General features: G+C 33.0%; 1 non-coding gene across 1 annotated transcript; it reads right to left on the reverse strand.

Moving 5' to 3' along the window:
• Positions 1-470: 470 nt before the first annotated feature.
• LOC121215090 (small nucleolar RNA R71) lies at positions 471-576 on the reverse strand. The gene has a single exon (XR_005910822.1). It is a non-coding gene; the product is annotated as a small nucleolar RNA R71 (small nucleolar RNA).
• Positions 577-11,396: the final 10,820 nt, after the last annotated feature.

The following is an 11,396-nucleotide window of genomic DNA, read 5'->3' on the forward strand; positions in this document are numbered from 1 at the left end:
AGAATGACTTGCTACATTTTTCTAATGAGTTCCTTCTTGCTTCCATGTGTGTGTATTATGTTCTCATTTGTGCTTGATTGAGGTAAACACTCTTATCCCATAAGATGAGATGTTTGTGTATGAGTAACAAACGTTCGTAGTTATAAGTTTGAGTTAGATGTCTGTGTAAATGGATTAAGAGCCTTTCTTCATGTTCAAGCCATAGCCCATTGTTTCTGGAATGAAAAAAATGATCTGAGTTATGAAAATGAAATCATGGCGATGCCTTCAATGGAGTGAGCATTGAAGTAGCAGATCACGATACATGAAAAGAGATCATGTAGCCTTTGGTAGAGCATGAGTTTTGCAAACCAGATTGGCAAATAATGCAGCTGATTGGCTAGACTCATTAGAACCAGATTCCTTTACCACATGGGACAATTTGGTAGAAAAATTCCTACACAATCTTTTCCTAATTAGTCAAACTATTCAGCTTAGGCAAGAAATCGCCAAATTTAAGCAATATAAAGGTGAATCCCTATATGAGGCGTCGAAATGTTTCAAGTCAATGCTCAGGAAGTGCCGACACCATAGATTCCAAGCGTGGCTCCAAATTCAAATATTTTATAATGGTGTTGATGGTAACATCAGATCAGCTTAGATGGAGCAGTGGGAGGATCGATCATGTTCCACACATATGAATGAGTCTATAAAATCATAGATTGCGTGGCTATGAATTCATATATGTGGCCCAATGAAAGATTTACGTATAAATTGAAACCCCCAATGGTAAAAATGGTAAACGAAGATGATCGATATCAACAAATTTTAGAGAAACTCAATCATTTGTAGTCGATTGTCAAACTAATAAAACTGGTGCCATATTCTGAAATCTAACCAGAAGAGGCGAGCTACATAGGTAATAGGGATGGAAATCTTTATTCAAACACCTATAACCCTAATTGGAAGGGTCATCCAAACCTCAAGTAGGGAGGCAACCAATGAGGTGAAAATCAAGCACAAAATCGACCAAACCCTCCTTACCAACCCTTAAACTTACAACAAAGATCCATGGGTATCGACCATGCTGCACAGGGTCAATGATTCAACCGACTAGGAAGGGAGATGCAAACAATGAAGGCAGACATTCGATAAGTCCAAGCTACATGTGGATGACTCGAATCCCAAATAAACACCCTCTGAAACCAGATGAGTCAGTTGATGGTGATGTTCCAAAAGCAGAATGGCCAGAGTATCCTTAGTAACACGAAGATCAATCCTTGGAGAAATAGGAAAGAGCATGTGAATGCGATCGCTTTATGATTCGAAAAAACACTTGTAAAGCTGAAAACACCCATACATGAATAAAAGAAGGTTCCTGAAGATGTCAATGAACTCACGGAGGAAGATGAACATAATGAGCCAATTGAGGAGATAACAAAACCAATGTCTGATCCGGTAATCTTAGAGCCAGTAATCTTGTATTTAATTTGTTAGAATTAGGGATTAGACTTTTCATTTAATGTTAATATTAGAAGGAAACAGGGTTCTGAGAGAAATGAAGGAGCTAGATGTTAGTTGGGTGCAAGTAAGGACAACCGAAGGCCTTTAACAAGCCCCAAAGAAGCCAAATCGAAGCCATGTCATCACATAACAATTCGTGTAACACCCTTGACCCATCTCTGTCATTGGATCAGGGTTACGAAATGCTACAACATTTAACAAAATAATAGTAAGCAATTTCAATTTAAAATTTACTTTAAAATAATCAATTATAGATAACCATTCAATAATCATGTTATTTACACAAAAATGGGATTAAATCGTGCCTACGAAGCTCTAAAATCAATTCAAGAACAAGTAGGGACTAATTCAAAACATAACATAAAGACAAGGTAAAAATAGAAAGCATGAATCACACGGTCGTGTGGCCAGGCCATGTGACAGGTTGAGGCCATGTGGTGCTATAGGACATGGCCGTGTTGTTCAACCATGTGTGCGTACTATGACCGTATAGGTGGAGGCATACTATCGTGTCTCCAGACCATGTAACAAACTGTGGCTGTGTGTGCCAATTGACAACTAAATCAAATAGAGCACACAGTTGTGCCACATGTCCATATGAAGCACACAGTCGTGTGGTAGCCCTTATGAACCTAAATGTTCCTTCAAATGCAAGTCATACAATTTCATACTTACTTAGGCCACAAGTATACCATTAACCAATCATCCAACCTGTTAAAATCACACCAAAGACATACTAAAACATGTCATTTACCTAATTCTAAGCAATTTGCCATTAGGCACCGTCACAAACAACATTCCAACTTCGTTTTGTATCAATTTCACACTTAGCAAAATAATGTCATGTGAAGTACCAAAATGCCATAACCTTTATCATCAACTAACCAAATTACAAACTGAGGCATATTCATCACTACATTTGCCATTAAAGAAACAATACATTCATCAACTATCTTGACATTTAATGTATCTTCCAACCAAGACATCACGTAACCATTTTTACAACACAAATTACAACTTATTAACATTTCATCTCACTCTATATTATACCATACGCAAAAGCACAAGAAAAATTTCCATAACAATCCATAATCAACCTTACCATTTGGCTATCTACTAAATATACTTTTCACAAACACAAAACATATAGATATTTACATTAACATATAGATACATAAACCAATACTCCTATTACACGCCACAAAACCAAAACATAACGGTTTCAATATCTACCAAAAAGAGTTTGGATATTGTGATCTTCTCAATGATTTGATCGCCCAGTTTCGCTAAACGATATCTACAAGGATACAGGAAACGACACGAGTAAGCTACAATTGAGCTTAATAAGTTCATAGGTTGAATCAATATAACATACCTTATGATTACATTTATAAATTAACAAAATTATTGATCAAATCATAATCTTGTCATCACAACCATGTCAACGGGTGATACCTTAATACGTACAAGTTATATACCCAAAGTGTACAAGATCATTTAAATACTAAGTCACAATATAAATCCCTAACCCATTTTGTCGAATACATTACCACCTTTATATGCCTTCAAATTCTAAAATTTTACATGAAAACCTAGCCAATTTTAACATTTTATCATTTTAGTCCTTAAACTTAAAATTATACAAAATCACTTTACAAAATAGTCCAAATTCATCATCAAGCTTCAAACTAAACCATTAACAAATAAAAAGCTTCATGAACATCAATGGAAAGTTTTCAAAACTTTGATAGTATTTCAAAATAGTCCATTGGCTAGATAGAGTAAGCTAAAATGATTTGAAAAACATAAAATTCATGAAAAACAAGTGAAAATGGACTTACATGCAAGTATAAAAACATAGTCGAAGCTTGGAGGCTTAACAACAATGGTGTTAGGTGAGAAGAAGCCAAAATGAAAAAGATAATATTTTTACCTTTATGTTTTTTTTGTTTTATTTATTATATTATAACTTTAATTTAATTAAAAACCATTATAAAATTGAATATACCATTCCCTAACAATAGATACGGCATAATTACCATTTAAAACTACCCAATTAATTAACTAAACCCATTTAGTCCATATAAACTCACATCAATTAACTTCTACAATTTTTACGATTTAGTCCTTTTTCTTTTATTCACTAGCCAAACATCAAAATTATTGGGTCAAATTTCAATATGACACTAATGACCTCGTAAATATTAAATAATTAATATTTATGAACTCACACATCAGAATTATGGTCCCAAAACCATTATTTTCAACACCACTGGAAAATGAGTTGTTACAATTCCATGGTTCGACACAACTGTTTCAACACTAAAAATTTGGAGATTCATCATTGTGTTGTGCCATATACACCCTATGACGCGACGCACACATACCTTGAAGCAAAAATAAGGCAGAAATTCACCTCGTGTCGTGCCATGCCCCCTCTATGGCGTGACATACAATACATTTTTGGCAACTTTCTATTCTTGGTTCGACGTAATCTTTAAAGATACTCCCCAAGTTTCACAGCAAGTCAATCCCTAAATGGCCTCTATATAGTTTCCTTACTAATAGCTACACCCTCCAAGCCATCCCAATCAACTAAACAACCTTTCACTACCTTTCTCTTCGACATTTTACGAATTCTCTGCCTTTCACTTGTTCCATAATCCGAAAATGATGAGGATCAACCTTTCAAATGTTGAATTGGGAGCTGATAACTTCAAGGAACTTCGTGAAAGGGAGATCAAAATTCATCTTCGAACCATTCAACGAAAATCACTTCTTCAGGAGAGGGGTTTTGAGTTCTTGCTTTCATTAAACAATGAAACGAGGGAGATAATTCGGTTCCATGGATAAGAAAAGTTTTGCGGCATCCCCGAGGAATGGGCCTGTATGGCAATTGTCCAGCAACTTTATGTTGCCTTAAGAGAGATCGAGACAACTCGAGAATTAGATGTACCATTGTTGTTGGTCTTTGTTTGAGGGAAATAAATTTCCATCTCACCTCCCGAGATAGCGAGGTACTGTGATAGTATTTTATTCCTCTATGACTTTGCACAAAAAATTGGTCTAATTTATTTTTCAATAGAGAATATGGAGGAGATAATCAACCTCCTAAAGGATGGACAAGGTAAGTTGAGACGCCATCTAGGAACAAATTTCCTTATATCGTTCTCACAGGAACAGCTAACTTCGAGGGCAAGTATGTGGTTATAGTTCATCAGGATGCAAATTAGCCTAGCCTTAGACATGTCTAACATAAATACTTTCCAAGCTACGTTACTGTATGCTATATTACAGAAGAAAAATGTCTGTGTTGGAACATGGATCTACAAGAGCATGCTTCATTGCACACAAAAAAGCAAGGTAGAGTTTTTTTTCCACATTTAGTAATTTCTTTGTGTAAACAAGTCAAGGTATTGATGGGATGATCTAGATGCTACTTGCAATGGTCAAGGTATCAGATACGAGAACCTAGTGTGAAGCATTTGGTGGGAAATCAAAAACGAAATAGGGCTATTAAGACAAAACCACATATAGGTGAGAAGGTGTTACCTGATTCAGAATGGATTATTCAGTGGATGCAAGAAGTAGGACAAATCTACGTGGCCTGTACGAGGAAGACCGATTTAAGGTTGTCGTAGTTTTCAACAACTAAATATGAAGCAAAGGCAGAATCCAACAAGATAGTGGTAAAAAGAGATCAAGAGGAGGATATAGAGGAAGACTTTGAAGAAGATCTGGAGGATGACCTAGAAGAAGATCCTAAAGAAAATCCATATTCGAAAGGTGACCCAGACAAAGAAAATTAAGGAGTCGGAGCTTGATTCTGATTTATTCTAAACATTTTTAATTTTTATTTGGAATTTATATTTTTAAGACTTATTTTATTTTTGGGATGATTTTTGTTTTTTTATTTAGTTAGGATTTTAGTATTATATATATAATTTGTGTTTAGTTTTCTTTGTGGGAACCTTATATATTTGAAGGCACTATAATTTCAAGTCAAAACCACAAAGGAGTAGTCGTACCAATTTTGGTGCACGTACCACGTCAATCGAGTAACCTCTTTCCTTTATATTTTATTGCACATTAGGGACAATGTGCCGAATAAAGTTTGGGGCTAACTTAGAAAAATTGTAAAAAAATTTCTGTTATTTTTCTTTGTTTTTAGTAGTTTTCAATTTTTATTGTGTGTGTTTTATATGTGCTTGAGCTTGTAGAAATACAAGTGATTTATTAGGAGTATGTTAATAGGATTTTGTGAATAAACTATAATTGTAGTTTGATAATAATTGATTCTAGATTATATAATTTTAGACTAATTAGTTCAATTTATTATACTGCGAATAGATTTAAGATGTTAAGTATACCACATGATAAATAGATATATAAATAACATGCATGTTTAATTGAATTATAGGCTGTAGAAATTGATAGACTTGGCTGATTTAATCCATGTATGGAATTACCTAGGGACGACCCTAAGGCCTTGTTTGGTAGACCATTCTTGAGCCAAAAAGTTGTCCTATATATATTTCTCTAGTACTTATTTTAAAGCCTGAATCCATTTTCTTAATTAACCGTTAATGAAACCTTGAACCTAAAGAATAATTTATTTAATCCTTTAATTCTTGGTCCTTGCACATATTTAAATGTCCAGTCATTGATATTGAGGGATTACGTAGATAAATCACGATGGTTTCAAAAGAAAAAAAGAATAAGTGAACTAAGGAATTGTATGTTATGAGTATAAGATTTTTGAGCTTGTAAAGAAAAAATAGAAAAAATGAAAAATGCCAACTGAGAAAATTTCGAAGAAAAAAATAATAAAAAAAGCAAAGTGAGTTGGAAAAAAAGTACGCTCACATTTGTCTGAAAAATACAAGCTCAAATGATTGTACTCATGAATACTATACTATACCTTAATAAATGGATAAATAAGGAAGGTAAGGGAAGTAGATATAAGGTGGTGAGTTTATTCGAATATTGGGGGAGTATAGGGGACAATATAATGTGCCAAATTAGTTTCGTGCTTAGCCATTTTGTCGAGCCTATTCTTGAATTTTGAACCTACCTAAGTCGCAGAATGTTACAAGCTGAAAAGTCCTATGTGACTTCGGTAGCACTTTATATGGATGACATTTTGCCAAGTTTTGATGCTTTTACCACTTATAGTGTAACACTCAAAATGGCCTCACATGCTTGTGTGTCAGGTCGTGTGCTAGGCCATGTAACTTTCAAAAAGCAACATTTAAAACCTACAGGGAAAACACGATCGTGTAGCTTGGTTGTGTGTCACACACGGCTGAGACACGCGCCCGTGTGGACAGGAAATTGGCCAAAATCAAGCCATTTCCTTCACCCACCTCAAACATGCACCTAAGTATCATTTTGACACTTGACCAATGCATCAAAACATGTTTAAACATGCATAAAATGACCAATTTCAAATGGTCAAATTCCATTCAACCAATATGCCATATAGGCATCTCAAATGCAAACATACAATTTACCTAAACATATACAGGTACTTACCACATTTCAATCATCAGCCCTTAATTCATTTTCCATCTCAAAACTCATCATAAATTAACCTATATCACTTCAACATAAACTTACCATATTTGACCACATTTAGACCATTACAAATAGATCATATCTACCTCAAAGCATAACTCCACATGGTCTCATTATAAACATACCAAATATGGTTATTCCAAACAAGCATCAATTTAACCATATTAACAACAACCAACAAGCATCAATATACCATAAGTACCTCAAACCCCAAATAGCATTACATGCCATAACATCAACTAAACATTAGACATAAGTCCGCCTATACATGCCATTATAACATAACCAAAACATCCAAATCTACTAATATAATCTCTGGATAGTGTGATAGATATTCGGCAAGCTTCCAAACTGATCGAGCTTCTGATAATATGTAAAGTAAGAGAAAGACGACTACATAAGCAATGAATGCCTAGTAAGCTCGTATAAACTTGACACATAACTTATCACTTCAATACTATCATACATATATTAAACATTATTCAACACCAATACTTTAAACTTAATATAAACCTATTGAACACCACTAAACTTACAATTGAGTATATTTATAAACATCACATACACTTTTCATTCATAACGTAATAAGGTCTCATACGTTGGCTTACATATTTATCAACCTTTCCTTAAAATGATGAAGCATTTCATCTACTTACTTACCATCCCATTTACTTAGCATAAGCTTAATTACATTATTAACTCATGAAGTAGTGTATTTATTCATGACATAAGTAAACTCACATATAGCGTAAGTTAATTTCTTCCTTACAAGTAAGTCCCTTAACTCAGCAAATCCTTTATTTTCATCACATTACATCTCAGCTATGAACTTATCATTTCATTACCTATTCTCACCAATTTCATTTGCATAACATACAATATATAAACATAACATTAATCATAGCTACAAGTTAGTGCATTTAAACATAACTCTTTTAGAATCAACTACACAATAAACCATTTCATGAGAAATTACATACTTTGATTCTTACCTCTCTTTCATGCACATAAGCATCTTTCGATTTGGTCATTTACCATTTCAATGCATCTCTTTAAAACTAACATAATTCAATCCAACGAATAGCTTGTCACAAGCCTAATCATCATCAACAACACATGTTAATGCATCAATTCATAGTTCACTTGAATAACATAAGATAAGTCATTAAACATGAATAACCTCACTAGAAATTATCAATTCCATGAACATAGTCATACTTTTTTTTAACCTTTCCTTTTCATAGTTTACATTATATAAGTCATTTGAAATACTTATCGTTCCTTCCCTTTTCATGTCCATTGAACCACTTAGAATAAAATCAGAAACGCGAGAAAGCTCACACAAAGTGTGCTAAAAATATAGTCGTAGCTTATATGAGCTGTAAAATAGGCCTATTCACACAAGCTGACGGTCGGAATGTAAGCTACACGATGTTGCTCACACAAGTTTATGAGTATCCATAGCTAATGCTAGACCTTAGCCATCGGTAGGACATTCAGGACCAGCACCTGAAACATGGTAACCTGGGACTGCTCACACAAGCTAAAGGTCGGAATGTAGCTACACAATGCCGTACATAAGTTGACGAGTATCCGCAACTAATGCCGGAACTCAAACATCAGTAGGACATTCAGGAACAGCACCCAAAACATGGTAACCCTAATGACATTTCATTTGTATCCTATATATTCCAAAGGTTCAACCGGGGCTCGATAATCCTCGAACGTTGTTGGATTTCCATCATCACTTTACTTAATAAATTGAATAATAACATATACATATTGATTCATTTACAATAGAATCACACATTAAACAACCAATTTAATCAACATTTAAGTGATTTTATTTCATAAGATCTTACCGGGTTAAATTATAGAAATGTCAAAGTATAGGGGCTTTTTGGTAATTTTCCATTCTCCTCGATTTTCCACTCGATCTTTATCTAAATTAATAATTTTTAATTTATTAATTTGTATAGTAAAAAAATTTATTTATGCAATTTAGTCATTTTTTACAAAATTACTCCTAACATTTTAGTTTTATTCAATTTAGTCCCTGAGCCTAAAACATGAAAATTAACCATTTTTAATACAAACTCATGCCAATCGAATATTCATGGCACCCAATACAGCCCACATTTGTAATAATTTCATAACAAATTCTTGTATTTTTACTATTTCAATAATTTAGTCCCTAATCGATAAATTCATCAAAATTAATTAACAAAATTCTTATAAATAACAACTAATACTTCAAATTCATCATTTCATATCTAAAAACACATAAATTCATCAATGGAAATATTCAATATCTTTAACAATTTCAAAATCGAAGGTACGGGCTAGCTAGACCTAGTTGCAACGATCTCAAAAACATAAAAATTAAAAGAAATGGGGCCAAAATCACATACCATGCTAGCTTCAAAGCTTGCCAAAAGTTCAAGGTCTAAAAATGGCTTCCTTCCCTTAACAAATTCGATGAATAAGACAAATTAAAAGATGAAAAAAGCTTTTAGTTTTATTTAATTTAATTAAATTATCAAATTACTATTTTAACATTGGTTAATAATTAAATAAAACACCAAATCCATGCCCATATTAGTCCACTAACTCCTTAAATGGTTTAATTACCATTTAAGTCCTTTTACCTTTATTCATTAAGCCATTTAATCACTCGAATCAAATAGTGATCAAAATTTACATATTTTACGATTTAGTTCTTTTTAATTAATTAACTATCGAAATATTAAAATTTCTTAACCAAAATTTAATACAACCTTAATAACACTCTGTAAATACTTATAAAAATATTTATGACTCAGTTTATAGAAACGGGGTCCTGATATCTCATTTTCTAAAATCAATGGACTTTAGGTTCTTACCACTTGAACTTAATTAGTCATTTATATTAAATAAATTACCAAAGCAAAAACTCTCTTAAAACCATATTTGAGTCGTAAATATTAAATAATAATATTTAAAAACTTACTCATTGAATTTTTGGCCCCAAAAACACTATTTTCAATACTACTAAAAAACAGGTTGTTACAACTCTCCTCTCCTTAAGAAAATTTTGTCCTCGAAATTTCTCACCTAATAATAGCCGTCAAGTCGAGTCTTTCTTTCACCTTTTCAATGGTATCCCGTAAATAAATCAATCCTAACTCCTCTCGATTCAAAACTCATATCAGAACTCATATTAGAACTTGATACTATACTTGGACTTAACTGAACAATTACGATGTTCTTCTGTCATAACTTTATCTTTAGTAGCACAACAACAAGAAATTACCAACAATCATCTTTCGAAACATAATCGAAAGAAAACCCAGATTATCAGATTCAAAGCACATTAGACAATTCATAGCGTTTAGCTAAAGTTCAAAATTTTCATAATAGACTCTAACTGATGTTTCCAAAACATCTGCATCTATAACTTTCAACTGGTAAACGTTCCATTTCATGAAAAACTTCAAGCAAAATCATTTAAAAACAAGTTTGATAGCTGCAACTATCGAGACAAATTTAACCCATAATAAGATCTCCCGATTATAACTAATCTGATAAATATGTTTCTGTATCATGTCTTCTAGAATATGAATCCCTCATTATGCCTTTCCATTAATTTACCCATGAATCCATAAAATTTATTCTCGAATCTAGAAATGAACTCGAATATATACAACTTATCTAACTTTTCAAATGATTAATCCATTTTGACCAAAACAATTGAGTCGATTTTATTAATCGAATAATAACGTTTTAGAATAATTCTTTCTTCTAGTTAACAAGATAGTCCAAACATACAGTCTATTGTAATTTTTCCCAGAATACCCACCAAGATACTACAAGCTGCATTAACTCAAATGAAATATGACATTCAATTTTGGACTTATTGACATAATCTGAGATTACCTGAGTAATGAGAACCGAGATGCGAGATTAAGCTTGATATTCCACGTCTATACTTTTGCCATTACCTATCCCCTTCATGAAAGCTAGAAATGGGATATATAATAAAACTATTTCAATTATTAACATCGAAACTTTGAATCATACTGAAGTCGAAGCCATCGGATGGATTAAAACCATAGTGCTATAATAAGACCGACGTTACAACCGTATAGATAAAACAATAGCTCAACCATCAATAGTGCAATCCGAAACAAAAGAGAAAATTGCATATAGTTCCATTAACAACCAGTGTAACAACACAACCTCTAAAAATTTGAGATCTGTATCTCTGTGCTACAATGATCCAACCAGGAATTATAACCGTAATAGATGTAATTACCTCCGGCCAATGAATATCCTTT

This window comes from Gossypium hirsutum, chromosome D02 (genome assembly GCF_007990345.1).
Source record: "Gossypium hirsutum isolate 1008001.06 chromosome D02, Gossypium_hirsutum_v2.1, whole genome shotgun sequence".
In the NCBI taxonomy this organism is placed as follows: domain Eukaryota; kingdom Viridiplantae; phylum Streptophyta; class Magnoliopsida; order Malvales; family Malvaceae; genus Gossypium; species Gossypium hirsutum.